The sequence below is a fragment of the Pleurodeles waltl genome, chromosome 2_2, assembly GCF_031143425.1.
Source record: "Pleurodeles waltl isolate 20211129_DDA chromosome 2_2, aPleWal1.hap1.20221129, whole genome shotgun sequence".
In the NCBI taxonomy this organism is placed as follows: domain Eukaryota; kingdom Metazoa; phylum Chordata; class Amphibia; order Caudata; family Salamandridae; genus Pleurodeles; species Pleurodeles waltl.
Genome location: NC_090439.1, coordinates 768,528,235 through 768,555,223, shown reverse-complemented (window position 1 = coordinate 768,555,223; position 26,989 = coordinate 768,528,235).

Sequence of the window (26,989 nt, the reverse complement as noted above, 5' to 3'; positions counted from 1 at the left end):
ATGATACACCCTTTTCACGAGAAGAAGGCTGAGGCTTATCTGTTGCACCCTGCTTGCCTAAAAACGATTTATAAAGGCGCAGTTCGGGTCTTCTCTTCTGAAATCAAGGCCAAAGAGTATCTGTAAACCTTGACCTAGCTGAGGTTGACTGCAGTTAAACAAAAGTTAGTTTTTTCTTTTTTGGTACATTGGACTGTAAGGCACATGTATTTTAGCGGTTGGCTACTGGCACTTGATGTTATGATGTTTTTTCTTATCTACTCACTTCTTCCTGGGTGTATAATGCTAGCTGTAATTATGGGTGGTTGTATGAATTTTGGATCATAGGATAGAAGTGATTTATTTTTTCTGGGCCTCTGGGTTTCTTGAGAGGAGGGGGTCTAGCCATCTTACAGAACTCTGGTCTGGCTGTCTCATTTGGTAAGAGTGGGGGGAGGGTCTGGGTGGGTGGGGTTTTGGGAGTGAGTGGGTCTGGGGGATTGGGAGGGGTGTAGGGGGAGGGTGGAGCGAATTGGGTAGGGTGGAAGATGCACGGCAGAGCAATGTTTTGAACGCTGTATATTTGTGATCAGTGCTGTCTCGATTCAGGTGGTTGTGGAGAAAGACTTAAATGGGATACTGTAACAAGGTACAAGTTGCTACAATAAATATTAGCAGGCTAAACGATGCTACCAGAAGGCGTTTTGTAGCACACAGTTTAGAAACACTGAGGGCGGATATAATCTGTATGCAGGAGACGCACATTATTGGCTCCAAAAAATATCTGCTGGAATTTCCAGGGTATCAATTACTGGCCTATACCACTCAGGGAACTAGCACGAAAGGTGTAGCAGTATTGGTACGACATAATCTGCTAGAAGTTGTCACGCAATCTAAGGATAAACTGGGCCGATGGGTGATCCTGGAATGTATTATCGGTGTATCTAGACTCACAGTGTGTTCAATATATGGATCTAACTTGGACGATCCCGAAGTTATTAACTACCTTAACATAGAGCTCGCAGCCTGGGCTTTGCCGATCATTATTTGTGGGGACTTAAATATACAAATCGATGTCAGTACCCCCTTGCAGAGCCAGGAACAGTATACGGGGAGAAAACCAAACGTTTTTCAGGCTTTACAAGCCTTGGTGCAGAGTCATGGACTAGCGGATGCCTGGCAGTATTGTAAGGCCCCTGACCCTGGCTTTACTTTTTTTTCTTACCCACATAGGAAGTCTGTCCGCCTAGACTATTTTCTAGTGTCATCTTCACTATGTGAGGGGCTTCTAATAGGATATTTGGCTAAAGGAAAGAGTATTAACAAACTTAACCTCTAGGTTTTGCCACTAGAAGGTGAGGCGATAGGCCCCAGTCCCTCCAGGCACCAGCCATTGGACCATTCAGTGGCAGAGTATCCAAAAAGCAGAATCTCTGTTTTGGATGCATTGCACTTCAAATAGTTCTTCTTCATCCAGTCTACCACCTCCGGCAAACATCTCTTGAACAAGTTGGCTTAACCAGGACCTGCTTTTCAAAACAGAAAATAATCAGCATATGCAATGACCTTCATGTCAGACTTTTCAATAATCTTGCACTTTTTGCACTTTAATCTTTGAAGGGTTATTTTTTTCTCCTTAATATTGCAGCAATGCTTTATATGTCTAATATGAATTAATTAATTTGTATCTTCTTATTCTTTTACTTTTGTACCTATGTATCCTGCTGTGCATCTCTTAAAATAAATTAAAACAAAAAAGAAATGGAGGTTGTGACCTCTAAGAAAGTTAACTATTAGATTGATTCTACATTATGTACAGGTCATAGGCCAGTTTTACCTGGTTTTATGGCTCAATGTGACTGAAGCTCCCAGTGAATCATTTTTGAAGTGATGGACAATCTCCAGATAGGAAAAAGGTGGTATAGTAGGCAAAAACGTTTACATAGCCCTCAGATCTGCTGAGCTCTCAATAAATGGATTTCTGGATCAAAGGTCACTGAAGAAGGCATAGGTAGCTCATAGTTTGCAAATGTAGCTCTATGCCTTTGGCTCAGCTCTGTAGAGATTCACAGTGAGCAACATTATAATGCCTATTTAGTAGGTATTGCCAGTGGCTGAAGCAGGAGAGGTGGTCATTGGGTTAATGAAGTAAATACTCTGCACTATTTCATTTTGAGGACCGAGAGAAGTTTAGAGAGCTACAATACATTGATACTATCTGAGGAAATCATCGTCAGCTATCATCAGCTATGATTTATCAGCTGTTCCTGGTTTTTCTAAGTCTGAATTCTCGTGTTGCAATGTTATTAATCAATCAGGTCCAATCTTTTGTGTGCTACCACTTAGTGTTCCAGCCTATGCGTAATTTGAGCACACTAGGGATTTATTTCTGTTTGACTTTCACAAGTTAAAGTTTTGGCTGATCAGCCAGACAAATATTGCTTAGCTGCTGTCTCGATATCTCAGACTAGAGAAATAACAAGCACTTTTAATATAAAAGTTGTCCACTTACTCTAATTGAGGCCTTTGGTTTTTATTGAGCAATGCTGGAAATGGCACAAACCTGTTTAATAAGTAGACTAAACCAGTATTTGAGGCATGACATTGGTGCTGATTCATGGTTCAGAAACATTCTTTAAAGTTGAATGTTTAGGGCTATTTAGAGTTTTGTCTTTCTCTAAGACTTCTTTGGTTGTTAGCAAATCCTCTGTCTGGCTTTATTACAGTGTTTCTGAATGCACATGTTTTCTCAGGGACACTAAGCACTTGACTTCCAGCTATCAATCAATCAATCACATAATTTATAAAGCGCGCTACTCACCCGTCAGGGTCTCAAGGCGCTGGGGGGTGAGCTACTGGTCGAATAGCCATGTCTTGAGGCATTTCCTGAAAGTCAGGAGGTCCTGGGTCTGGCATAGGTGAAGCGGTAGGGAGTTCCAGGTCTTGGCAGCGAGGTGAGAGAAGGATCTTCCTCCGGCGGTGGTGCGGCGAATGCGGGGGACGTAGGTGAGGGCGAGGCTGGCTGAGCGGAGTTGGCGGATGGGAGTGTGGAAGGTGAGTCTGTCATTGAGGTAGGCCGGACCTGTGTTGTGGAGGGCTTCGTGTGCGTGGGTGAGTAGTTTGAAGGTAATCCTCTTCAATACAGGTAGCCAGTGTAGGTCTCTGAGATGGGCAGAGATGTGGTCGCGGCGTGGGACGTCGAGGATGAGTCGGGCGGAGGCGTTTTGGATACGTTGCATTTTCGTTTGTAGTTTGCCCGTGGTTCCTGCATAGAGTGCATTGCCATAGTCCAGTCGGCTGCTGGCCAGGGCGTGGGTGACTGTCTTTCTGGTTTCGACGGGAATCCACTTGAAAATCTTGCGGAGCATGCAAAGGGTATTGTAGCAGGAAGAGGAGACTGCGTTGACCTGCTGAGTCATGCTGAGTGCTGAGTCCAAGATGATTCCCAGGTTTTGTACTTGGGTGGTGGGTGTGGGTGCAGCTCCTAGGGAGCTAGGCCACCAGGAGTCATTCCAAGCGGAGGTGTTGCCGCCGAAGATGAGGATCTCTGTTTTGTCTGTGTTTAACTTGAGGCGGCTTGATTCCATCCAGTTGGCGCGGGCGTGAAGTCCATTGTGGAGGTAGTTTCTTGCGGTTGTAGGGTCTTTCGTGGGGGAGATGATCAGCTGGGTGTCGTCTGTGTAGGATACTATGTTGATGTGGTGAGATCGTGCGATGTTGGCGAGAGGAGCCATGTAAACGTTGAAGAGTGTTGGGCTGAGGGAGGATCCCTGGGGGATGCCACAGATGGTTTTGGAGGATTCGGACAGGTAAGGCGGAAGGCGGACTCTCTGGGTTCTGCCGGAGAGGAATGAAGAGATCCCGTCGAGGGCCATGCCACGGATCCCGGCGTTGTGGAGGCGTGTTCAGAGGGTGTGGTGCCAAACGGTGTCAAAGGCTGCGGATAGGTCCAGGAGGATGATCGCTGCGGTTTCGCCTTCATCGAGCATGGTCCTGATGTCATCTGCAGCAGCAATGAGTGCGGTCTCAGTTCTGTGGTTCTGGCGAAATCCGGATTGGGAGGTATCGAGCGCTTTGCTGTCTTCCAGGAAGCGGAATAGTTGGCTGTTCATGATTTTCTCAATGACCTTCGCTGGGAAGGGGAAGAGGAAGATGGGCTGGTAGTTTTTGGGGTCTCTGGGTCCGCCTTGGGTTTCTTCAACAGGGCGTTGACATCGGCGTGTTTCCAGCTCTCCGGGAAGGTGGCAGTCTCGAAGTAGCTGTTGATGATGGCGCGGAGGTGGGGGGCGATGATGTCGCTGGCTTTGTTGAAGATCTGGTGTGGGCAGGAGTCCAAGGGGGAGCCGGAGTGGATGGAGGCCATGGTGTTGATGGTGTCTTCATTGTTGACGTGGGTCCAGGCGCATAGAGGGTTGATGTTGCTTGGTATGTCAGATTTGTGGCTGTCTGTGGTTGGCTGGTGGGTCTGGGGTTTGAAGCTGTTGTGGATGTCTTCGATCTTTCGACAGAAGTAAGTGGCGAGGGAGTTGCAGAGCTCCTGTGATGGTGGGGGTTCGTAGGAGCAGGGTCTGCGGTTGGAGACTTCTTTGATGATGCCGAAGAGCTCTCTGTTGTTGTGAGCGTTGGTGTCTTTGCGGCTTTTGTAGTAGGTTCTTTTGGTGGTGCGGATCAGCTGGTGATGTTTGCGGATGGCAGTCTTGAGGGCAATGTGGTTGGATTCGGTAGGTACAAGGTGCCAGGTCTTCCCCATTCTTCGGCATTCCCGTTTGGGGGCCTGTAGGTCGGGGGTGAACCAGCTGGCCTTGGCTCTGTGGTGGATGACCGAGGGTTGTTTGAGTGGTGCGAGGGTGTTGGCACAGTCGTCTATCCATTGATGCAGGTTGGTGGTGGCTGTGTTGGGGTCCCGGGTCCTAGGAAGAGGTGCCTGGGTCAGGGTAGAGATCAGCTGTTCTGTCGAGATTCTGTTCCAATAGTGGCGGGGGGGTTGAGTGGTGAGGTGGTGAGTGACCGGCTTCTGGAAGGAGAAATGGATGCAGCGATGGTCGGTCCAGTGGAGTTCGGTGGTGTGGCTGAAGGAGACGTGTTTGCTGGCTGAGAAGATGGGGTCGAGTGTGTGCCCTGCGGTGTGGGTGGGCGATGTGACGAGTTGCTTGAGGCCGAGGCTGGCGAGGTTGTTGAGTAGGTTCGTGATGTTGATGTCGTTGTTGTTTTCTAGGTGGAAGTTCAGGTCGCCGAGGAGGATGTAGTCAGTTGAGGCGAGGGCTTGGGCGCTGATGATGTCGGTGATGTCGTCGAAGAAGTCAGGTCAGGGGCCCGGGAGTCTGTAGACCAGTGTTCCTCTGAGGGTGGTGTTGGCGTTGACATGGATTTTGAAATGGAGGTGCTCGGCGGAGTTGATGGTGTTGTGGGAGCTGGTGGAGATTCTGATGGTGCTTTTGTGTACTATGGCGATTCCTCCTCCTGGTTTGTTGATGCGGTCTCTTCTAGTGATCTTGCAGCCTTCAGGTATGGCTATGGCTATGTCTGGTTCCGAGGCCGAAGTCATCCAGGTTTCGGTGAGAAATGCGACGTCGGTGATGATGAGCTCAGTAGGTCCCAGAGTTCGGTTGCGTGCTTGTGGACGGAGTAGGTGTTGAGCAGAATGCAGCTGAGGTGGTTGTCTGCGGCTCTGTATTGGAGCTTGGTGGTTAGGGTGCAGGTGAAGTTGCAGGCTCTGCAGGAGAAGGGTATTTTGGTGTGCTTCGGAGTGGACTGGAAGGAGATGGAGGAGCGTCCTGTATTGAGGGCGTGGAGGTCATTGGCTGTGTAGCGGTGATTCGTGGGGGGCGCGTGGTCCAGGGGGACTGGCGCTGGGCGCGGTCTGGACACAGACGGGCGCAGACGGGCTTGCCTTAGGTGGGCCTTTGGTGCGCCAGCAGCGCGTCTGCACCGCGGCTGCCTATGAGGGGAGGTGAGAGGGAGTGGCAGCAGGGAGTAGGGAGGGGAAACACCAAATGGGAGGGCAGGGGGCGGGGCCGCAGAGATGCAGCGGCGGGAAAGAGAACTGAGGTGGAGGGAGGGGGCGGGGACACGGGGACGCAGCAGCAGGGGCCGAGGTCAGCAGGAAAAAGAAAGAAAAAAAGAATCCAAAATCAACGGGCACCTGGAGCAGGGGCAGTGGTGCTGGGGAGCAACCTGCCTGACCTAGGGAGCTACAGGTCATTTCCACATCTCCAGCAATGAGGCAGTTGAATCACATTCGTCTCAACAACCAGTAAGAGATAAATAAATCCATTCTTTGAAGAAATCATCAGTTGTGGAGGATCAAGACGGAAGGGTTTACATTGGCAAAGGATTATTAATCCAGAGCTTTCAATATCATATATCCACTGGAGTAGTCAATTGAAATATCCTTGTCATTAACCCCCATTCCCTTATACGGCAAAGACATTTGAGGCAAATCTCATGATGACTGGCTCAATTACCTCTGAAATCTTAAGTTGCACTTCATACCTACCCAGTAAGCATGTTAAGAGAACAAAGATTTGTTAAACCTGTGTGTCACGTATGTAGCATTGTGGGCTCTTGAAGCTGGACTGCCCTTTTCTTTGGGTCCTCTAGCTGGAAGAAGGTGATTAACAAAGGCCTGTCACAGTAAAAATAAATAGTTAATCCAATTATTGGCCTTCCAGGCTGGCATTACAAAGTACAAAACAGAAAATATAAAAATTGGAACTAATTTTAATTCATGCATGCGACAACATATATATCTCAAATTGATCTGGAGACAAGTTGAGAATGTTCTCCACTTAAGCACTGCTGTATTTCCACCATTCGGGATCTAATCTATAGTTGAATAAAATTGGACAAAGCCATTTCCTTCTCTCTGTAAGCCTTGAAGACAAAAATATAGGCATTTTAAAAGATTCTTTCTTATGGTTAGAGAACCTACATGCATTGTATGTGGTTGAATGGACTTTGCACATTGTACACTTGTAAAAAGGAGGTTTGTATATCCATCACGTTTGTGAATGAGTATCCATCGCCCAAACCCATAATCAGGCCTTCAGTCTTTTTTGACCCAAAATATTCCAGCTGAGCAAGGCTGAAGCTGAATCAGACTAATTCCTCTCAAAAAGGGACACTTTTTATACAAGGCGCCACACTGTCGCACCACTGGTCATGGAAGTCTAAATATTCCACTTTTTCAGTCTTTATGGAACAGTTTCTCATATTCATTTCTAAGGGTCTCTAGACCTTAGTGACAGCAGCAAGAAGAAAGAACAAACTCCACAAACAAGAACCACTCCATTTCCAGTTGTAACCATTCAACTCCTCACTACAGGAAAAACGCCTTGTTCAGCTTTTGGTCTTCCTGTGAGCACACAGGACATCAACCAACTGCCCTTTGGAATTCACTTCTTAGTCCAGGGTACAAGTGGGAACAGGTCCAGCCCTTCAGGTCTCCTCAAAGTTTGTAGCTAGCAGGTTCAATTCTCTTCTGTTCTGCCACAGGTCCAGAGGAGAGGATGTGGCATAGTGGCCAGAGCTCCAGACTTTGGAGCAGGGGAACCATGTTCGAGTCTTGGTGTTAGCTCAACATCCTGTGATTCTGGTCAAATCACTTAGGGGGTCATTACGACCTCGGCGGTCTTTTTGCAAGACCGCTGAGGGACCGCCGTGCGGAAGACCGCCTGTTCAGGCGGTTTGCCGCTCGGCGTATTATGACTGTTGGCTGCTCTCCGTCGTTATTCCGACGGAGAGCCGCCAACAGCCATACTTGCGGGCGGTGGGGAAGTGGAGGTTGCTTCACCTCCACCGCCACGCCATCAGAACACTGCCCAGTGAATCACGTCCTGTGATTCGCCGTGGCGGTGTTCTGTTGGCGTGGCGGTGTCGGCGGAGCTGCCCCCATGGCTCCCGTCCCCTCCCGGAGGATCAACGGCACAGGTAAGTCGATCGTCCGTTAAGGGAGGGGGTTGGGGGGGTTGTGTGTTGTGTGCGTGCATGGGGTGTGCATGTGTGTATGTAGAGGGGGTGTGTGAGTGCGTGTATGCTTGCGGGGGTGTTGTGTGTATGGGAATGAGTGCGTGTATGGCTGTGGGTATGTCTGTATGGATGTTTATGTGTATGTTTGAATGTGGTCATGTATGTCGGGGTGTGTGTGTGTTGGTGGTGCCTGCATGCATGTCGGGTGTGTGTCAGTAATGTTATGTTGGGGGTGGTGGGGGGCGTAAGGGAGGGAGTCGGGGTGGGGGTGGGGGGTGTGGTAGACCCCTATCAGTGCCAGGGAAGGAATTCCCTGGCACTGATAGTGCTTACCGCCATAGATTTCAATCCACGGCGGTAAGCCGGGTCCAAATACCGCCGGCGGTATACTGACGGCCGCAGGGACGGAAAACCGGGGTCATAATTCACCAAGGTAAGACCGCCAGCCTGTTGGCGGTCTTACCGCCGGTTCTCCGCCATCCGCCAGGGTTGTAATGACCCCCTTAATCTTTTTGTGCCTCTAAAAATCAATGTGTCCTTGTGTACTGTAAAAGGTGCTCAAGTAAAGTGCTCCAATGCCTTTGGGTTGAGTTTGCGCTATATAAAAGTGCAACACAAAAAAAAGTGTGCTGGGGTGTGGTGGTGCCTTTCTTCACTTTATTAGCCAGTTGGTGGGGTGACTCATAACATTTTCTGCTCAATGGACATGATGCTCCCAAGGACAAACCTTACCACTTTTGTATCACATTCTGTCTGTCCACTGCCCCACAGTACCATTTTCAATAAAATCAAATATAGCAAAATCTTTCTGCCCCTTGAGAAGCTTTTGATACATGTATGTCTGTCCCTACGATAATGAGTAGCATCCTCCCACTTAACCACTCCAAGCTGGTTTCAGGGCCACTTTCCCCCTGTACTGAGATTAAAGTTAGGAGGGCTAAAGTGTTTCCTGGAAAAATATTATCCCTCTTTACCAGGCTTCCCTGGTCATAATGCTATAAAAGTAAGGGTCTCTCCTAGTTCCTTTCAAATTAATAAAGTTCCTAGACCCTACTTAACTGCACTAACTGGGTTAAACTGGGTGACATTACTCATTCAAGCTATTCCTCCAGGTCCAAACCATTATCTCTGCTCTGAGAGCAGTATTTCACACCTCATCAAAGCAACACTGAGAGGCCAGCTGCAAGCAACTAATAATAATGAGCATCAAGGAGCTTCAAGCAGAGAAAGTATAACCTTATAAACATTATTTTTCCTCTATATTTATGAAAAATCCAACTTCCTTATCAAATTGGATTTTTAATAAATATAAAAAAAAGTGGTTGAATGGTCATTGTATGTTACTATAAATCAAAGATACAAATGCACCTTTCTAATTGTACATTAGTTTCCTTCCACTGCCCTGTACATTAACTTTTGGGAGCTAATCACTGTAGGAGCAAGCTAACATTAAGGGCCTCACTATGAGTCTGGCGGTCACCAGACGGCCAGGGACACGGTTGGACGTGAGGCCACAGGGCTGGCAGTCAGAAACTCTTTATCCACCCGCTGGCCCTGAGGTGAACTCCTAATACAGCCAGCGGGGTTCAGGCCCCACAGGCGGCCTGATGACGGGAAAAGTTTGTCAGGCAGCCTCCACCACTGGCTAAACTCATAAAGAGGCCCTAAATACTTACATGTTTAACTTTTAAATGTGAGGTATCTTACCTTGCGGACTACAATGCCTACATATAGGTGACATAATTAATAATTAAGAGTAGGGTTGGTTACTGCCAAAAAAGAACATTTTGATAGGTTTGCATGCTTGTTTAAAAGCTGCACAATAGGTTCTGTAGTTCACATGTGACATCACTTCTGACACATTGAAAGCAAATGGATGCAGATGTTACCTATTTGACCACATTTGTTTTTTTTCCAACAATTTTTTTATATTCACACAGTACCTGGCAGACTGTCTCCCTCTGTATGAAACAAGTGTGAAATTTACTTGGAATTTAATATTTTCAAAAGTACTAGATGTTTGTATTAACTGTAATGCTACTCTGTGACTGTGGGAAATGTTTGCCCTTTGAAAAATGGTGCAACAGGAATGATATTTTTTGCCCCTCAGTTAGGATAATCGTTTCAGGAAAAGCACTATCAAATGTAGAACTATGGCTCTAGTCTGCAGATTATTTTTCCAGAGATCTTATATCATAAGCCTGCATGACATTTCACTCTTTAATGGCCTGATAACCTTAGGGAACAACTAGTTGACTGGAGGATTTTTATAGAAAAAACTCTGTACATAACTGAGACTGTTTGTGGATAATTCTAACTTTACAGTCTATTTACAATGTTAAAATGGATAATGTCGGAAAACAATTCCAAAATGTCCACTGTGTAACCTAATACTGCAATGCTTCTCAATGTGTGTAGGATATAGGTTTATCAGTGATGATGTTACATTTAAAACATTAAGGTGGTCATTCTGACCCTGGCGGTCTTTGACCGCCAGGGCGGAGGACCGCGGTAGCACCGCCGACAGGCCGGCGGTGCTCCAATGGGGATTCCGACCGCGGCGGTAAAGCCGCGGTCGGACCGGCACCACTGGCGGGCTCCCGCCAGTGTACCGCCGCCCCATTGAATCCTCCACGGCGGCGCAGCTTGCTGCACCGCCGCGGGGATTCCGACCCCCCCTACCGCCATCCAGATCCCGGCGGTCCGACCGCCGGGATCCGGATGGCGGTAGGGGGGGTCGCGGGGCCCCTGGGGGCCCCTGCAGTGCCCATGCCACTGGCATGGGCATTGCAGGGGCCCCCGTAAGAGGGCCCCTACATGTATTTCACTGTCTGCTGCGCAGACAGTGAAATACGCGACGGGTGCAACTGCACCCGTCGCACAGCTTCCACTCCGCCGGCTCGATTCCGAGCCGGCTTCATCGTGGAAGCCTCTTTCCCGCTGGGCTGGCGGGCGGTCTGAAGGCGACCGCCCGCCAGCCCAGCGGGAAAGTCAGAATTACCGCCGCGGTCTTTCGACCGCGGAACGGTAATCTGACGGCGGGACTTTGGCGGGCGGCCTCCGCCGCCCGCCAAGGTCAGAATGAGGGCCTAAGGGCCTGATTCTAACTTTGGAGGACGGTGTTAAACCGTCCCAAAAGTGGCGGATATACCACCTACCGTATTACGAGTTCCATAGGATATAATGGACTCGTAATACGGTAGGTGGTAAATCCGCCACTTTTGGGACGGTTTAACACCGTCCTCCAAAGTTAGAATCAGGCCCTAAGACTGATACTGTCTAGAGTGTTGAGAAGGACTATAAAAAACATGTCACACCTAAAAGGGTATTTGTCATTCTCTGGCATATTGTAGATAAGGTTTTGCCTGTATTTGTTTTATTCCCAATAATCCACATTAGATTTGAAATAAAATCACTTATAAAAATCCAATTTATATCAGGATAAGTGTGGAATATATTGCTGAGCAACTTGATTAGCTTATTCACCCAGACAGTCTTGTCCCCTGCGTTTGGGTTAAAATAGACATTGTATACTAGCAGTTTTGGTGCCTTGGTCATGTATACAGGCCTTTTACCAGGAGGCACTGGACATACAGATAGCTGAGAAAAAGAATTGTGACCTTACAGTTTTAGCTCAATAGACAATAGACTGATAATTCTTTATGTACAAAACGGTTTTTGAGGTTATAGCTGCAGGGACAGGGTGCTTGAGAAAATCAACCAATGGATAATCGTGAAGGATTCTTGCCTCACAAGTGCTAAGCGACAATCTAGCCACTTTTTTGTTGAAAAACTTGAGAATATTCGAGCTTTATCAAAAGAGATTTGGGCCCTCATTCTGACCCTGGCGGTTCTCTACCGCCAGGGCCAATGGGGGCGGGAGCACCGCCGACAGGCCGGCGGTGCCCCCTTGGGCATTCTGACCGCGGCGCTTTGGCCGCGGTCAGAACGGGAAAACCGGCGGTCTCCCGCCAGTTTTCCACTGCCCGTAAGAATCCTCCAAGGCGGCGCAGCTTGCTGCGCCGCCGAGGGGATTCTGACAATCCCTACCGCCATCCTGTTCCTGGCGGCTCGGCCGCCAGGAACAGGATGGCGGTAGGGATTGTCGTGGGGCCCCTGGGGGCCCCTGCAGTGCCCATGCCAATGGCATGGGCACTGCAGGGGCCCCCGTAAGAGGGCCCCGCTAGTATTTCACTGTCTGCGTAGCAGACAGTGAAATACGCGACGGGTGCAGTAGCACCCGTCGCACCTTCCCACTCCGCCGGCTCGATTACGAGCCGGCATCCTCATGGGAAGGGAGTTTTTCCCTGGGCTGGCGGGCGGTCTTTTGGAGACCGCCCGCCAGCCCAGGGAAAAACTCATAATACCCTCTGCGGTCTTCTGACCGCGGAGCGGTATAATGGAGGGCGGAATCCTGGCGGGCGGCCTCCGCCGCCCGCCAGGGTCATAATGAGGCCCTTGGTATTAACTTCTAGGCACAACAGTCTCAAGCTTAACGCCACATCAATTCTATGCTGCTTAATCCAGATCTCACTGGAATTTTACAATGTAAATCAGGTTCACCTCTTACTGATGTCCTCCTAGTAGTCTTTCACATGCAATCAAGGTGATTAACGTGCTTTTTAGCCAAATTTATACTTCTTTCCTCACCTCTGGTTCTGTACCCATATGCTGGAAGCAGGGGTGGTTATCCCTCTTGTTGAAAAGCTGGCAGAGGATCTGACCAAGCTTTAAAATGTTCATCCTATATTTCCGCTTCCTGCAGTGCCCAAAGTGTTCACAAAAATAGTAAAGTGCCAATTGTGCATGCATTTTAAAGAATCAGGCTTTCGCTCTAAAAATAGCAAAGAATCTGCCCTTCTTGAGGTATTTGAGGAGACTAAAAAGTGTCTTGAACAGGGTCGGATGACTCCACAGAACCTATTGGATCTGTCAACAGAATTCAACACTATTTTTCATCAGATATTGCTTTCTAGAGTTGCTGATTGGGGATTAGCAGTACATGAGTGAGTTTGATCCAATCATTTTTATCTGACAGAGTACAATCGGTCTTTTTGGACCCTTTCTTCTCAGCGCCAGAAGAGATGAAGATATGTCCCCCTGGACTCCTCATTGAACTCTACACTATTTATTATGTATATTTCATTGCTAGCTCACCTCATTGAAAAGTCTGACATGAAGGTCATTGCATATGCTGATGATACACTGCTTATTTTCTGTGTTGAAAAGCAGGTCCTGGTTAAGCCAACTTGTTCAAGAGATGTTTGCTGGAGGTGGTAAACTATTTGAAGTGCAATGCATCCAAAACAGAGATTCTGCTTTTTTGACACTCTGCCACCGAATGGTCCAATGGCTGGTGCCTGGAGGGACTAGGGCCTATCTCCTCACCTTCTAGTGGCAAAACCTAGAGGTTAAGTTTGTTAATACTCTTTCCTTTAGCCAAATAAGCTCTTCAGTTGTGGGGTCTTGCTTTGCCTTGTTAAGAGCTTTGGAGAAAACACTGGAATGTGTCCTCCTAGACACACAGAAAAACACTGTACAGGTGTTCTTCACCTCCAGATTGGACTATGCCAATGCCTAGAACTCAATCATATGTCCCCATGTGAGAGAGCTTCATTGCCTTCCCATCCAAAGCACTTTACTTAGAAAGCACTAGTCAGTGCATTTCATTTTTTTCATCAGATGGCTCACAAATAAATTAGTAATAGGCTTTGTCTTTTCCAATCTGGGCATAAACATAACCTACTCTTAAAACTCCTCTGATTTTGCCTGAAGGCAGCTGATCTTTCTCTGTGTTGGCATACAAGACTTGGAATATTCTACCTTTGACTATGCGACTTCTTGAGAACAAATGCCCACTTAGGTTCTAAAGTAAAATCTTGGCTCTTTGACCTGGAATCATTTGACATTGTTGTTGATTCTGTTCATGTTTCTTTAGCACTGGGATGCCTTTTGGCAGCGGTGTGCTCTATAAATTGATTGATTACCCCAATAAAATATGTTGCTTCTGTGTTTTGAAGGATGGTATTCAGTCTTCTCATATTTCACAAGCACATTTTCAGAAAATAAGTAATTATAATATTTAGAAAAATACAATGTAGACTAACTTGAGCCTGTAGTTTAGTGAATTATTAAGCAAGAAAAGTGCTCCGGTAAGCCTGTTCCAGGTTTTATTCTGTTAAGTACCATGTGGGTTAGAAAGAGCTTTACAACTTAGTTCCACCAACATACATTTAGCCAAGTGCTATTCCTCATTTTTGGTTGGTTAGACACAGAGCTGTAACCAATACTGAGCTCAATTTAGTAGATGAAAGCCTTGATTGGGGCTATTACATTGTTACTTCTCATAGGGCTATGCAGAAACAAAATTAAGGGATAATGTTGAGTTCTACTCTAAAAATATGAATCCCTCAGTTTTTGAATATCTCAGTGTGCTGGAAAATATATTTGGCTGTTTGGGGAGCTGATGACTGACTATGGTCTATTCCTTAGTTTTCACATCTTTGGGTACTTTAAACTGAACTGAGACTATTGTCTCTAGTCTTAGGTGGGCAAAGGTACAATGCCACCACAAATTTATTTAAATTGGCTCTGTGGTTGTAATATTGATTTTCACTCTAAATCTCTTGCGTTGTCTTTTTTAAATGGCACCTTCTAACTGGGTGGGTGAAAAAGCAATATTTCACCCACCTGTGTAGCATATTACACAGTATGCTCCACTCTGTATTTTTGTAATGTGAGTCATTCCTAATAGGTTTCAAGACTGAATATTGATAATCATCAAAATCTATGCCATTGTGCTCTCTAAGATGAAACAATGGAAGCAGGGTAAATCTCCTTTATCACATAGGCCCTCATTCTGACCATGGCGGGCGGCGGAGGCCGCCCGCCAAAGTCCCGCCGTCAGGTTACCGTTCCGCGGTCGAAAGACCGCGGCGGTAATTCTGACTTTCCCGCTGGGCTGGCGGGCGGTCGCCTTCAGACCGCCCGCCAGCCCAGCGGGAAAGAGGCTTCCACGATGAAGCCGGCTCGGAATCGAGCTGGCGGAGTGGAAGCTGTGCGACGGGTGCAGTTGCACCCGTCGCGTATTTCACTGTCTGCGCAGCAGACAGTGAAATACATGTAGGGGCCCTCTTACGGGGGCCCCTGCAATGCCCATGCCAGTGGCATGGGCACTGCAGGGGCCCCCAGGGGCCCCGCGACCCCCCCTACCGCCATCCGGATCCCGGCGGTCGGACCGCCGGGATCTGGATGGCGGTAGGGGGGGTCGGAATCCCCGCGGCGGTGCAGCAAGCTGCGCCGCCGTGGAGGATTCAATGGGGCGGCGGTACACTGGCGGGAGCCCGCCAGTGGTGCCGGTCCGACCGCGGCTTTACCGCCGCGGTCGGAATCCCCATTGGAGCACCGCCGGCCTGTCGGCGGTGCTCCCGCGGTCCTCCGCCCTGGCGGTCTTTGACCGCCAGGGTCAGAATGACCGCCATAGTCTCTTTTTTACCATGAAATGCCATTCAGTACTAATATTTAATGTGGACGTTGTCTATGAAGAAATGCTAAAAGGTCAGAAAATGATTCTTTATGTAAATTAAAGAGGACAAGAGTCTCTGAGATCTAAGAAAAGTAAATTGCATGGAGGGGTAAGGACAGAATGGTAACACAAGGCAGGCCGATTTGCTCTTGTGCTGTATTTATTCAGCAATACGCTTGCCTTAAAAAAGTGCCTGGCTTCTGTTCAAGTCCTTTCAGTTCTTGTCTATTGACACTCTTACTCATTTAACATAATCTCTTCCAGCATAACTAGCCTTCTCTGATTACCTCGATTTTTGAGTGAGTTTACTGCCCCTATGGCTAGGCAGTGCTGTGGAGCTGTCAATATATTTTAGAACTTACTACAGTTATAATTTGGGTATTTATCCCTTATGCAGATTCACCCATCACATCACCTGGAGTTGCATCCCATAACATGTTAACCAAACTTCAGTGGTCATCATGTATGACATCAAAATACTTTTCATATAGGCTCAAAAGAAAAAACAACACCCCTCCAAACACATTTTCCACAGTGTGTTGCTATCAAGGCGGGTAAGCACTTCAGCACCTCACATAGAGGTAGTACGCTCTATACAAATGTTACATTATAATGCACTGTTTTCTACTTTCTATGAATGGACTGGATGTGTTCATTATACGTTTTAAAAGTTCAGTCCCTAGTGAAAAAGAATGCTCATTTGCAATATCACATGAGCAAGTTTTAACTAAAAGAGGCAAAAACCCTGAATGAGTTTCATGTCCCTTATAGCTGTCAATTTTTGAACTAGTTTAATGGGGGAAATAGACAGTGGACGTTAGCTAAGACAGACCAGAGCTAAGAACATTTAAGAAACACATAGGAAAACTGACTTATTACAAATGAAAAATATAAGGAAGCTGACTTCTGAAACAGTAAGACACTGACAGTTATGCTTTGACAAGAGAAGCATTCATCATCTTTTTTGAGAAATGGTAGAGGAAATTCCAGTTAAGCAGTTAAAATGTCTACTGGATGTATTTGAGTTAATGATTGCTCTAAGTTCCAATTGACTTTATTTATATCTGGATATTGATGGCTAAAGGCACATATTGGTGTAAGCTGTTATTTCTAAACAGTAGATCTAGGCTTTATTTTGACACATATTATCCAATATCCCACATGCCCCAACTTGATACAAGACACAGAGGGTCATTACGACCCTGACGGTCGGCGATAATATGGCGGTAAGTACTTCCAACGGGTTGGCGGTACTTACCGCCATATAATGGCATTGGAGGGTTGGCTGAAGCCAACGCTCTAATGTACCACTCCGACCACCACAGCGGTAACAGCCGCTGGACTGGAAATATCCATCTCCAGCCTGGCGGTCATCACTGTTCTGCCTGAGGGAATATGACCCCACCTACCGCTAAGGTTTTCGTGGCTTTCTTAATGCCACGAAAACCATGTCGGAAGGCACTACCAGTGACAGGGAATCCCTTTCCTGTCACTGATAGGGGTCTTACCCCTCCAGTTAGCCCCCCCACCACTCCAAGCCCCCTACCCTCCCTACATTCACCCCCCCTTCACACACACGCATACACACTCCCATTCCCACATGCATCCACGCATGTATTCATCCATTCACACACACATCCGCACAAACTTTCAAACACACACCCAGACACGCATTCACATAACACACATACATTGCATTCAACACGCAACTCCCTCCCCACTGCCCTTCCCTGTGCAGGGGTCCTCCGGCAGGAGACGTTACGGGGTGCTTCTGCCAGCAGCAGCGGCGGCCAGCAGAACTCCGCCAGGCCATATTATGGGTCATAATACGGCTGGCTGCGATCTACTAGATTGGCGCTGCTGCTGGCAGCAGTGCCACCTTACCGCCATGTACCGGGATGGCCACAGCCGGATTTCCGCCATTCTTCTGGCGGAAATCCAGCTGTGGTCATAATACAGCAGACGGCTGGTAGCTGCGGAGATAGTCTTTTGGCGCCCATCGCCGTGGCGGTAGGTGGTTTTTACCGCCATTGTCATAATGAGGACCAAAATATTTGCAACTGGTATATTGAAATTCACTCTTATGAAGCTCATTCATATTTCATATATATTTTGCTTCACTGTGTTATAGCACAAATCTCAACACTGGGTGACAGCACTATACAGAAATCAGAAAATGTGTACATCACAACTATTAAATACTGATAACAAGTGAGATGGGTACATCTTGTTTCTATTAACATGGCGAGAGAGAAGTAGCGGCATGCAGTGAGTGTCTGCACTGTGAGTATGAGATGGAGAGATGGGTTTCCAAAAACTTGCAAAAGGCAAACCAAAGTATGGCTTTCCCCAATATACGATAGTCTAGGACCGAAGCTGGAAAAGTTAAAATTGTCAAGTTTATTATTCATTGTTATTACTGAGTTGTGTTTTACAGAGAGAGGCCAATGATATGTTCCTTTTACCTTAATGAGCCGCCCTAATTTTAGCTGGAACCTATTAGCAAAATACTTGCACAAGGCCTGTAGGATAGCCTTGGGCTAAAACAGAATATTAATTGGAACTTCAGGTACTTAATGCAGATTCAGAGTACCGGAATAGGTATGGCTCTCAACACTTCTCTAATGAGCCACTTTAGGGTGATCTCTAGTTTCTATGCAGTGGTAACTAGTTCTAGAGAAAAAATAGTATTAGTGTATCTATGTTTGTCATTATTGATTTACGAGAACCAGCATGTTCTAAAGGATTTACTTTCTTTAACTACCACATTTGCTTTCCTAGGATTTCAGTCCCAAACGGTTTAAACCATTTATGCATTTACTATAGAAGAGTCAAGCTTCACTGAAATATTTACAAGTCCTAGGCTTTACCCGCAGATTGAGAATAAAAGCACATTTTGCACGTAGTTCAGTTTGTAAAGCATTCTGTTCTTGCACAGAATATATAGAATGTGCTCATCCTATGTTCATGTAGATGGAACACTGCATGCACTATATGTAGTGTGCCATGGAAAGCTGGACGCAGTCCAGTCTCTCCATGGGAGCTTTCGGGCCGGATGTAGATGGCTGGGATAGGTTTGAGGGGATTTCAAGGGAGGGTATAGGGGGATGGTATATAGGGAGGGGCTGGAGTAGGGATCGGCCTCTTCTGTGCCAGCTTGTCACGCTGCAATAAGGTTGGCCGATCCTGTAGCGTAGGGATTTGCAGGTGCGTGTACCATATAAATCGTGGCAGCGGGCCATGATTCTGAAGCGGTACAGGCCGCGCTTCGCATTTTGGGTGAAGCTGGCCATAGTGACCTGCTCAGGCCTGGCGTCCTAGACCAGGCCTGGGTAGGGATGTCATGCTGCTGCGCATGGTGGCACAAGGAGTGGCGGCGGCACTTGCTGCATGCTGGTCTCCATTTAAGGGGGTAGGAAAGAAGGCAAAAACGGGGTGGGGGCATCGTGTCCACCCCCCCTTCTCATCGGGTGACCAAAGGGCAGCAGGGTGAGCTCCTGACAGATGAAGGGTAGGGGGGCGGAGACTGGGAGTAGAGGGCCAGCTGTAAACACGGCAGGCCCCTCAGAGCAGGGCCTGCCACAGGATATGGTTATGCCCTGGGGGGGGTGGAGCAGCCCTTGGACCTCTCTATGGTTGGTTTACCAGCCTCAGTCCATAAGAAAGGCAAGGGACAGGGGCCAAGTGGCAGCAAAAAGGAGCGGGAAAAAGGTTAGCACACCTTCAGGTGAGGCCCTGGGGGGGTCCACAGGCTGGCAGTGGGGGGGGGGGCAGGTTTGAGGCATGCTGTGGAGTGGTTGGAGGTATGTTGCCAAGGACAAGGTGGGGTGGAGACAGCAGCATCCATCCACTGACTGGTCGGCAGTGGACATTGAGGCCAGGATTCAAAAGCAGAGGAAGTTAGTCATAGAGACAGAGGAAAGGTGGGTCAAGTTATGCAAGGAGAGGGGGAGCGGAGGTCCCAGCAGGTAAAGAGAAAGTCAGGTGGGGTTAATGGGGGACATAAAGAGAAGCATGTTTCAGGGCTGGACAGCTGGGTGTGGGTCCCCTATGAGCGGCGGGGGAAGGATCAGGAGGCTGGTTCGGCTGGTGGGTCAGGCAGCGTGATGGCAGCACAGGGTGCACACGGGCCAGTGTGGTGCAAAGAGTCGATGCCAGCATCAGAGGTTGGCAGAAAGGTGGCAAAGCTAACTTGGTGCAACATGGCCCCAGGACGTTGGTCGGAAGCCATAGAGGGGTCTTCGGTGGCCTTCTGTACACCGCAGGAATGCATGAAGCCCACGCCTGGCTTACGGATGAAGAACACAATGTGGTTGATGCAGCAGCTGCTGATGAAGTATGGGGTGTGGACGAAGAGGATGTGTTTGAGCTGGAAGATGAGGAGGACCTGGATGACCAGAAGGATGGGGTGATTCGTGAAAAAGAGGTGAGTGGGGTACAAGGGAAGGGAAAGGGATGCAGGAGCGGTGCAACACCTGCTTCTCTTACTGTTTTACAGGCTTCAATGTCTAGCATGCAAGGGCACGATGTCTCCTGCAAAGAAGGCGGTGGGTGCAAGTTACTGTTGGATGCTGGCACTCCTGGCCAAAGTGTCCAAGGTAAGGGGGACTGGTGGGCCCCTGGGGGGATTGGAAGAGCAGGGCCGGCACAGCTCAACACAAGTCTATTGGTGTGGGGGAGGACTCAATACACTCTACGCCTAATACAGGTGCGGTACTTGTGGGCAGTAAGGACCAGGTGGGAGAAAAAGTGAAGCAGCCAGAGGGCGAGGACCGGGTGACAGCAGCAAGAGGGGATAAGGAGGATGACACCAAGGCTGGGACCGGACACAACAAAAGACTCCCATATATGGGACTCACTATGCCTTTGGGGTCGCATGTAGCAGATAAGACTATAGCAAGGATATGGAAACATGAGAATGTTGACATGTTCAAACTTGTTCAAAGGGATATTCAGGGGAAGGAAGTTTCTAAGGAGGAGGAGTGGGAGCTGGCACGTAGGCCTAGGGTCCCCATAACTATGGACAATATTTACGCCAGCATCTACTACGAAAAATACCCAGACAGGTACCCCTGTAAATTTAAACATGAGTGTTCAAAATGTGGAGGGAGACACCCAGTTATGCATTTTTTTCCCTTGCTAGTCTGGCAAAGCAGTGGAGTTCTACCAGGGACAGCGGGGGCAAGGCACTCCTGGGCCGAAGGGCGCTCTACTCCAAATAAGTTGGAGAGGTTACTGCCCTGGATGTGCATTTTCCCGGATACTGACATGGCACTCAAATTGGAATGGGGTAAGAAGGTTTCCGGGTGGGATACCAAGGGACGCGGTTGAGGAGATGGGCAGACAATTTTCATTCAGCTAAGGCCCTGCCAGAAGGAGTGGTAACGAAATTGAGAAAGGAAGTGGCAGAGGGTAGAATTGCGGGTCCCTTTTTCGAGTGGCCCATGGATGATTTGAAGATTTCACCTTTGAGGGTGGTGGCAAAAAAAGAGCAAAGGTGATTTCCGGTAGATACATCATTTGTCATGGCCTGAAGCGGCATTGGTGAATGATTTAATCGTACCAGAGGATACACAAGTGGTGTACGCCTTGGTAGATGATGGAATTTGGCTCATAACGGGCTGTGGCAAGGGTGCTGAGCTGGCAAAGTGCGACATCAAGGCAGCTTTTCGGTTGCTCCCCATTCACCCTGATGATTTCTCTCTGCTGGGTATGCAGTTGGGTGGGGCCATTTACATGGACAGAGTGCTGCCCATGGGGTGCTCGATTTCCTGTGCTTTGTTTGAGGCATTCAGTACCTTCTTGCAGTGGGTTTTTATTCAGGTCAGTGGACATCGGACGGTGTCACACTAGTTGGATGATTTCATTTTTGTGGAACGCCACATTCTGAATTGCGTGGTAGGGCACTGCAGTGTTTTGAGAAATTGGAGCTGGATTTTGGGGTGCCCTTGGTGCCTGAGAAGACAGAGGGCCCTAACTGTGTTTTGACCTTTTTGGGCATCGAACTAGACACAATGGCTTTCATGGCACGTCTGCCTGCAGTGAAGGTTGAGGAGATTCTCCTATTTTTGCAGCAGATCAGGTTGAAAGTGAAGATTGAACTGCACGTGGCCCAACAACACCTGGGTTTCCTCAACTTTGCATGTAGGGTGGTCCGGGGTGGTAGGGCTTTCTGCAGGCATATAAGGCTGGCGATGTCAGGTGCATCCCTCCGTCATCACAGGGTTCGGCTGACCATGGGTTTGCGAGAAGACATCAGGGTGTGGGACCTGTTCTTAACACAGTTTAACGGGGTCTCTATGTCCATTCGGAAGAAAGACACTGTCTGGCAGATGCACATTTTATCAGATGCAGCAGTTGCCTCTGGTTTTGGTCTCTTCTGGGATGGGTGGTGGTGTGTGGAGATGTGTCCTGCACAATGGATGAGTCAAGGCAGGAGCCTTTTTGGAATTCTTTCCTCTGCTGGTGGCTTTGTTTGAGTGGGGTGACTAACTGGTCAAAGGGACAGTGATGTTCCATGTGGACAATCTGACAGTGGTTGAGTTGGTGAACAGGCAGAGGGCCAGGGATCTCAGGGTACTGCAATTGCTGAGGAGGTTTATGTTACGTTGCTTGACTTTGAATATCATATTTAAGGCTGCGCATCTTCCAGGAGGCAACAATTCCAATGCAGATTCCCTGTCTCGTTTGCAGTGGCAGAAATTCCACCAATTGGTGCCCGGCGCAGAGGAGCACAAGACAGTAGTCCTGGCAGACATTTGGGAGTGGGGGGCGTGATGGTCATGAGACTGGTGGAGATGTCGCTAGCTGATTCAATCCTCAGGAGTTATCGCCTTGCGTGGTTGGAATTTCAGGCTTTGAAACTTTTTTTTTGTGCAGTTCTGGAGGCAGGAACAAGGAATGCTTGAGGCTCGTGTGCTGCGTTTTGTTATATTTTTGATTCAGAAGGGTTTATCACCATCCACAATTGGGGGCAAGTTAGCAGGAGTGTCCTTTTATGGGAAGTTGTTTTTTTGGCTGGGACCCGGAGAAGGATGACATTTTGGGAAAGATGCTGAAAGGACAGGGGAGAATGCCATCAGGGTCAGGTGGTGTGGTGAGTGAAGCTATTACGCTTGAGTTGCTTTTAGACATTTTGCATGTCCTGCCCGTTTGTTGTGTGAATGCCCATAAGGTGTCTCTTTTTCTTTTGTGTATGATATGGATGTTTTTTGGGGCATTTCGTGTGTCTGAATTATTGGGTGTGGGAAAAACTTGTGGTATAGGGGTTGGGGATGTGCAACGGCAGGGTGAGCATTTGGAGATCTGGTTGAGGCGATCAAAGACGGATCAAATGGTTAAGGGGAAGTGGATATGGTTGGAAAAGAGGGGAGTGTCAGAGGCATGCCCAGTAAAGGAATGGGACATTTTCAAGGTGCACAGGGTGGGTCGACAGGAGAGTGTGTTTTGTCATGAGAATGGTAGGAAGCTTACAGCTTTCCAGTTGCCCGTCTTCAGAATGGTTTTGAGACGCTTGGGGAGGCAGGCAAGTAATTTTGGTACTCACTCCTTCAGGATTGGCCCGGCAAATGAGGCGGCCCCCTTTGGGGTGGGATTGAAATCAAATCAGGCGTATTGGGTGGTGGTTGTCCAAATTTTGCCAGAGATATGTAAGGGCCTGATTTTATGCTTTTCAGGGACATGATAGGTGTGCCAAGTTTTGGGGCAGGGGTTTGTTCTTCAGGTGTGGGGCTTCTGAGATGGACGGATATTTTTTGCACTCTGACATTTGTTTCTCCTTCCAGGTTGCATGCGCGACCCAGAGAAAGATAAGGCTGTCACGTGGTTGGTCGGACACTCTTTCATTGGGCAAATAAATATGCGGAGAAGCAGGTGTATGGATGATCTCTGGGACTTCCGAGTAGCAGGCACGAGGAGTTGTGGTGGGTAAAAGAATGCAATGAGGTGGGGCAATTTGCTTCCTTTTATCAAATTGATTATGCCGACATGGGGATGTCCTGATCTGGTTCATCTCTCTGGGCTCACCCTAATACAACACATGCAACAGGATCTGGCACTGCTGCAGCACAACATGCTTTGGACTTCTTTAGTGTGGATGGAATTTATGCCCAGGAGAAAATGGAGAGGAGCACTGAAACATGAAGCTATTGAAAGGGCTCGGGGGAAGCTCAATATGGCTATGCGGTTTTTCTGCTGGGCGCATGACATTAAAGTGCTTACACACAATGGGATAAAAGAGGATGAGCAGGTGCTTTTCAGGGATGACGGTGTGCATCTCTCAGAGATGGGGAATGCCCATTACATGTTGGAAGATGTGTTTCTTGCTGACCAATCTGTGGGGGGGTACATTTTGGCGGAGTGAGCCTGCTGGAAAGGACATGTGGTGTTGCAGTGGGTTCGCTCATGAGGCAGAAAAATTCCAAAAGGGTTTGTGCTGGGTGGCAGTAGGTGGGGAGGGTGGAGAGTCAGATGTGGGCCTGTCCACCCTTCCAGAGGAGAAAAAGAAGCAGGTGAAGGATGACAGATGGGGGATGCCGGATTCAGATAGGGGATGAAAGGAAAAAGGGGATGTGTGGGAGAATGGAAGTGGAGGCTGGGTGAACGAAGGATAAGTGGGGAATGTAGTGAGAATGGAAGACAGGGTGTTCCAAAGGTTAAAGATGAAAAGTGGTTAATTTAAAGTTCCAGTTATGTTAATGTATTATTACGATGAGCAAGCCTGTCTTAATAAATGGCCTTTTACACTAGTCAACGGGTGACGGAGTCTATGTGCCGATGTAGGGCCCTGTGGAAAGCTGGACGCAGTCCAGTCTCTCCACGTGAGAATTCAGGCCAGATGTAGAAGGCTGGGGATAGGATAGGCTGGGAGGGGGGTTTCAAGGGAGGGTCTAGGGGGAGTGTCTACAGGGAGGGGCTGGAGTAGGGATCAGACTCATCTGCACCAGCTTGTCACGCTGCGCTGAGGTTGGCCGCCCGCACTACATGAAAGAAAGGTGTGGTATGCTGGGGTAGGGGAGTATGTGTGTAGGGGTTTTCAGTTGGGGGGTTTGTTGCCAGTGTTAGGGCAGGTTGCTTGGTGTGGGCAGTAGATGGGGGAGGGTGGAGAGTCAGATGCTGGCCTGTCCACCCATCCAGGGGAGAAAAAGAAGCAGATGAGCAAGCCTGACCTAATAAATGGCCTTTTACACTAGTCATCTGGTGTCGGAGTCTATGTCCCGATGTGATCTGGGGGCCATGCTGAGCAATGCAGTAGGTACAGAACAGACATGGATAACTTGTCAACACAGGGATCCATCTGCGTTTGTGCCCTCCACGGCCTCCATGCTGCTACCCAGTAGTTGAGTGCTACACTGGTGATAGAAATGAGCTATACTAATGCTAAAACAATACAGAACTATATCCCATTCACAACACAAACTGCTACAGTGGAATCCATAAGAGACAAATGTGTCTTCTACAGGCTATGTGCAACCACATGTATCACAAGATGAGAAATCAAAATTAACCACTGAGATATGAGTGAAAAGAAACCTTACAAATATGAAATAGTACCTTGTGGCATTTTCTTTTGTGGTGAGTTATAGTTACCTAATGCAGGAAGGTGGATTATTATTTGGATTGGACAAATGTCCATCTCAAAGGATAGGACCACCACCTGTTAAATGTCACACAAATTCAATAAAATAAACATGCTTATCCCCTGGTAATGTGACACAAAGCAGTCAGGCCTAATTCAAAGGCGATTTGTGATGTATTTGAACAGTGTATAAGCAATATAAAAGGTAGCATAACACAAAATAACATTTCACAGCCAAATAAAGAGAAAACTTGTATGGGTAAAAGAATATGAAAACAAAATCAAATAAGGGAAATGGGAGAAATGAATTTTTAGAAATGTAAGTGAAAAATGCCAAAAAGCACATAGTGCCAAGGGTAATCCATGCAATCAGTAAACCAGGACCTAGAAATAATTTGAAGCTGACCACGGTAGATCCATGGTTGGATACAGCAAGTGGTTTGGTCCCATTGAAAGTCTGGAAGCAGAAAAGTTAAAAAAAAGTTTTTAGGTCAAAATGCAGAAAGAGATGTTGTCTCATTTTAAGAAGCAAAATCTCCCCTGGATGGGCAGCTACTGTATTGAAGCCGCTGCTGTGGAAGCAAAGGTCAGATACTTCATGCAGGTTGGATCCACTGGAGTTTTGAAGATTTCTTGCTGAAAATGTGCAAAGCCCATACACAAAAATCATTTCCTCAGAGGTGGTGGAAGCCTTGCCTGGGACAAAATTGAAATTCAGTCTAATGCCATGGAACAGCCAAAAGGATATTTTCTCAGTTGAGTTCCCCTGAAGCTCTTGCACTCTAGTGGAAAGGTTTGCAAAAGTTTTCAAACTTTCATTTGGTGCCCAAACGACCTCTGGTGCACAAACACTTCTAAGGCACCCAGGTCTTCAGGAGAATGTCTCTAAAGACTTTCAGTGTGTCAGGCAGATGCCTACCTCTGGTCCAGGACCAGTTGCCACTGGTCAGCTAGATGTTTTAAGGAAATGCCTCATTCAGCTTGTGGTGTCCCTGTAGCTGCACAGGAGGTCAGCCACTGACCCTTGCAGTCCACTTCCTTTCCAAGGTACAAGAGGGAGCATGTCCATTTCTTCAGAGTTCTTCTGAGATCACATACAGCAGGCCCAGTTCTTTTCTGTTCTTGCAAGGGCCACAGAGTGTTCTAAGGATGTACTTTAGAGTGTCATTTTATGCCTGGCTCCAGCTATTGGATAGGGGTGTCTCCTGAGCACTCCATAACCAATGGGATCACATTTCTCCCGGGCAACCCAACCCACTTTTTCAGCAGTTTGTGATTATCCTACTGCAAACAGGTCCACAGTGCCTCTTACTCTCTAAATCCAAGATGGGGAAACATTTCTCCCCTTGTGTGTAGCATGCGTGCCCGCCAGGAGTGCAGCAGGTTTATAAGCAGTGCTGTTCTCTGTGGTGACTCAAAACTGGCACTGAGGGCAACTTTATCCTCCACTGGGTTAGGTGGCAGCCTGACTATGGAAACAAAGGTTGAGACCTTTCCATATGCTATTGGACATTTCCTTGTGACATATGCTTTTGAAGTTAATTAAGTTTCTGGGCTCACTGTGGTGTTCCTGCAATATGATAAAATCAACTCACCACTACCAGGTCATTGTCTCTGTTTTGGGAACAATTGTTACCCCTTTCACACACAATTCAGGCCTCGTACAGGCTGGCCAGTTGATGGAGAGCTAACCCGAATTTGAGCCAGGGCAAAGGAAAGTATTTTAAAAGTTTCATTTCCAATATATTTGCTAAAAAAAAAAATGACTTCACATTTAGGTTGGATTTTTATTAAATAAAAATAAGTCTTTGAAAGGAATTGGTAGCTAATGCAGGTCTAAAGTTATAGATTTAAGTATATAATCTATACTTTGACTTTTTCTATGTTCCAGTTACAGGCTGACCAGTTACAAAGTAGTTTTGGGTATAGTCATTTCTTAC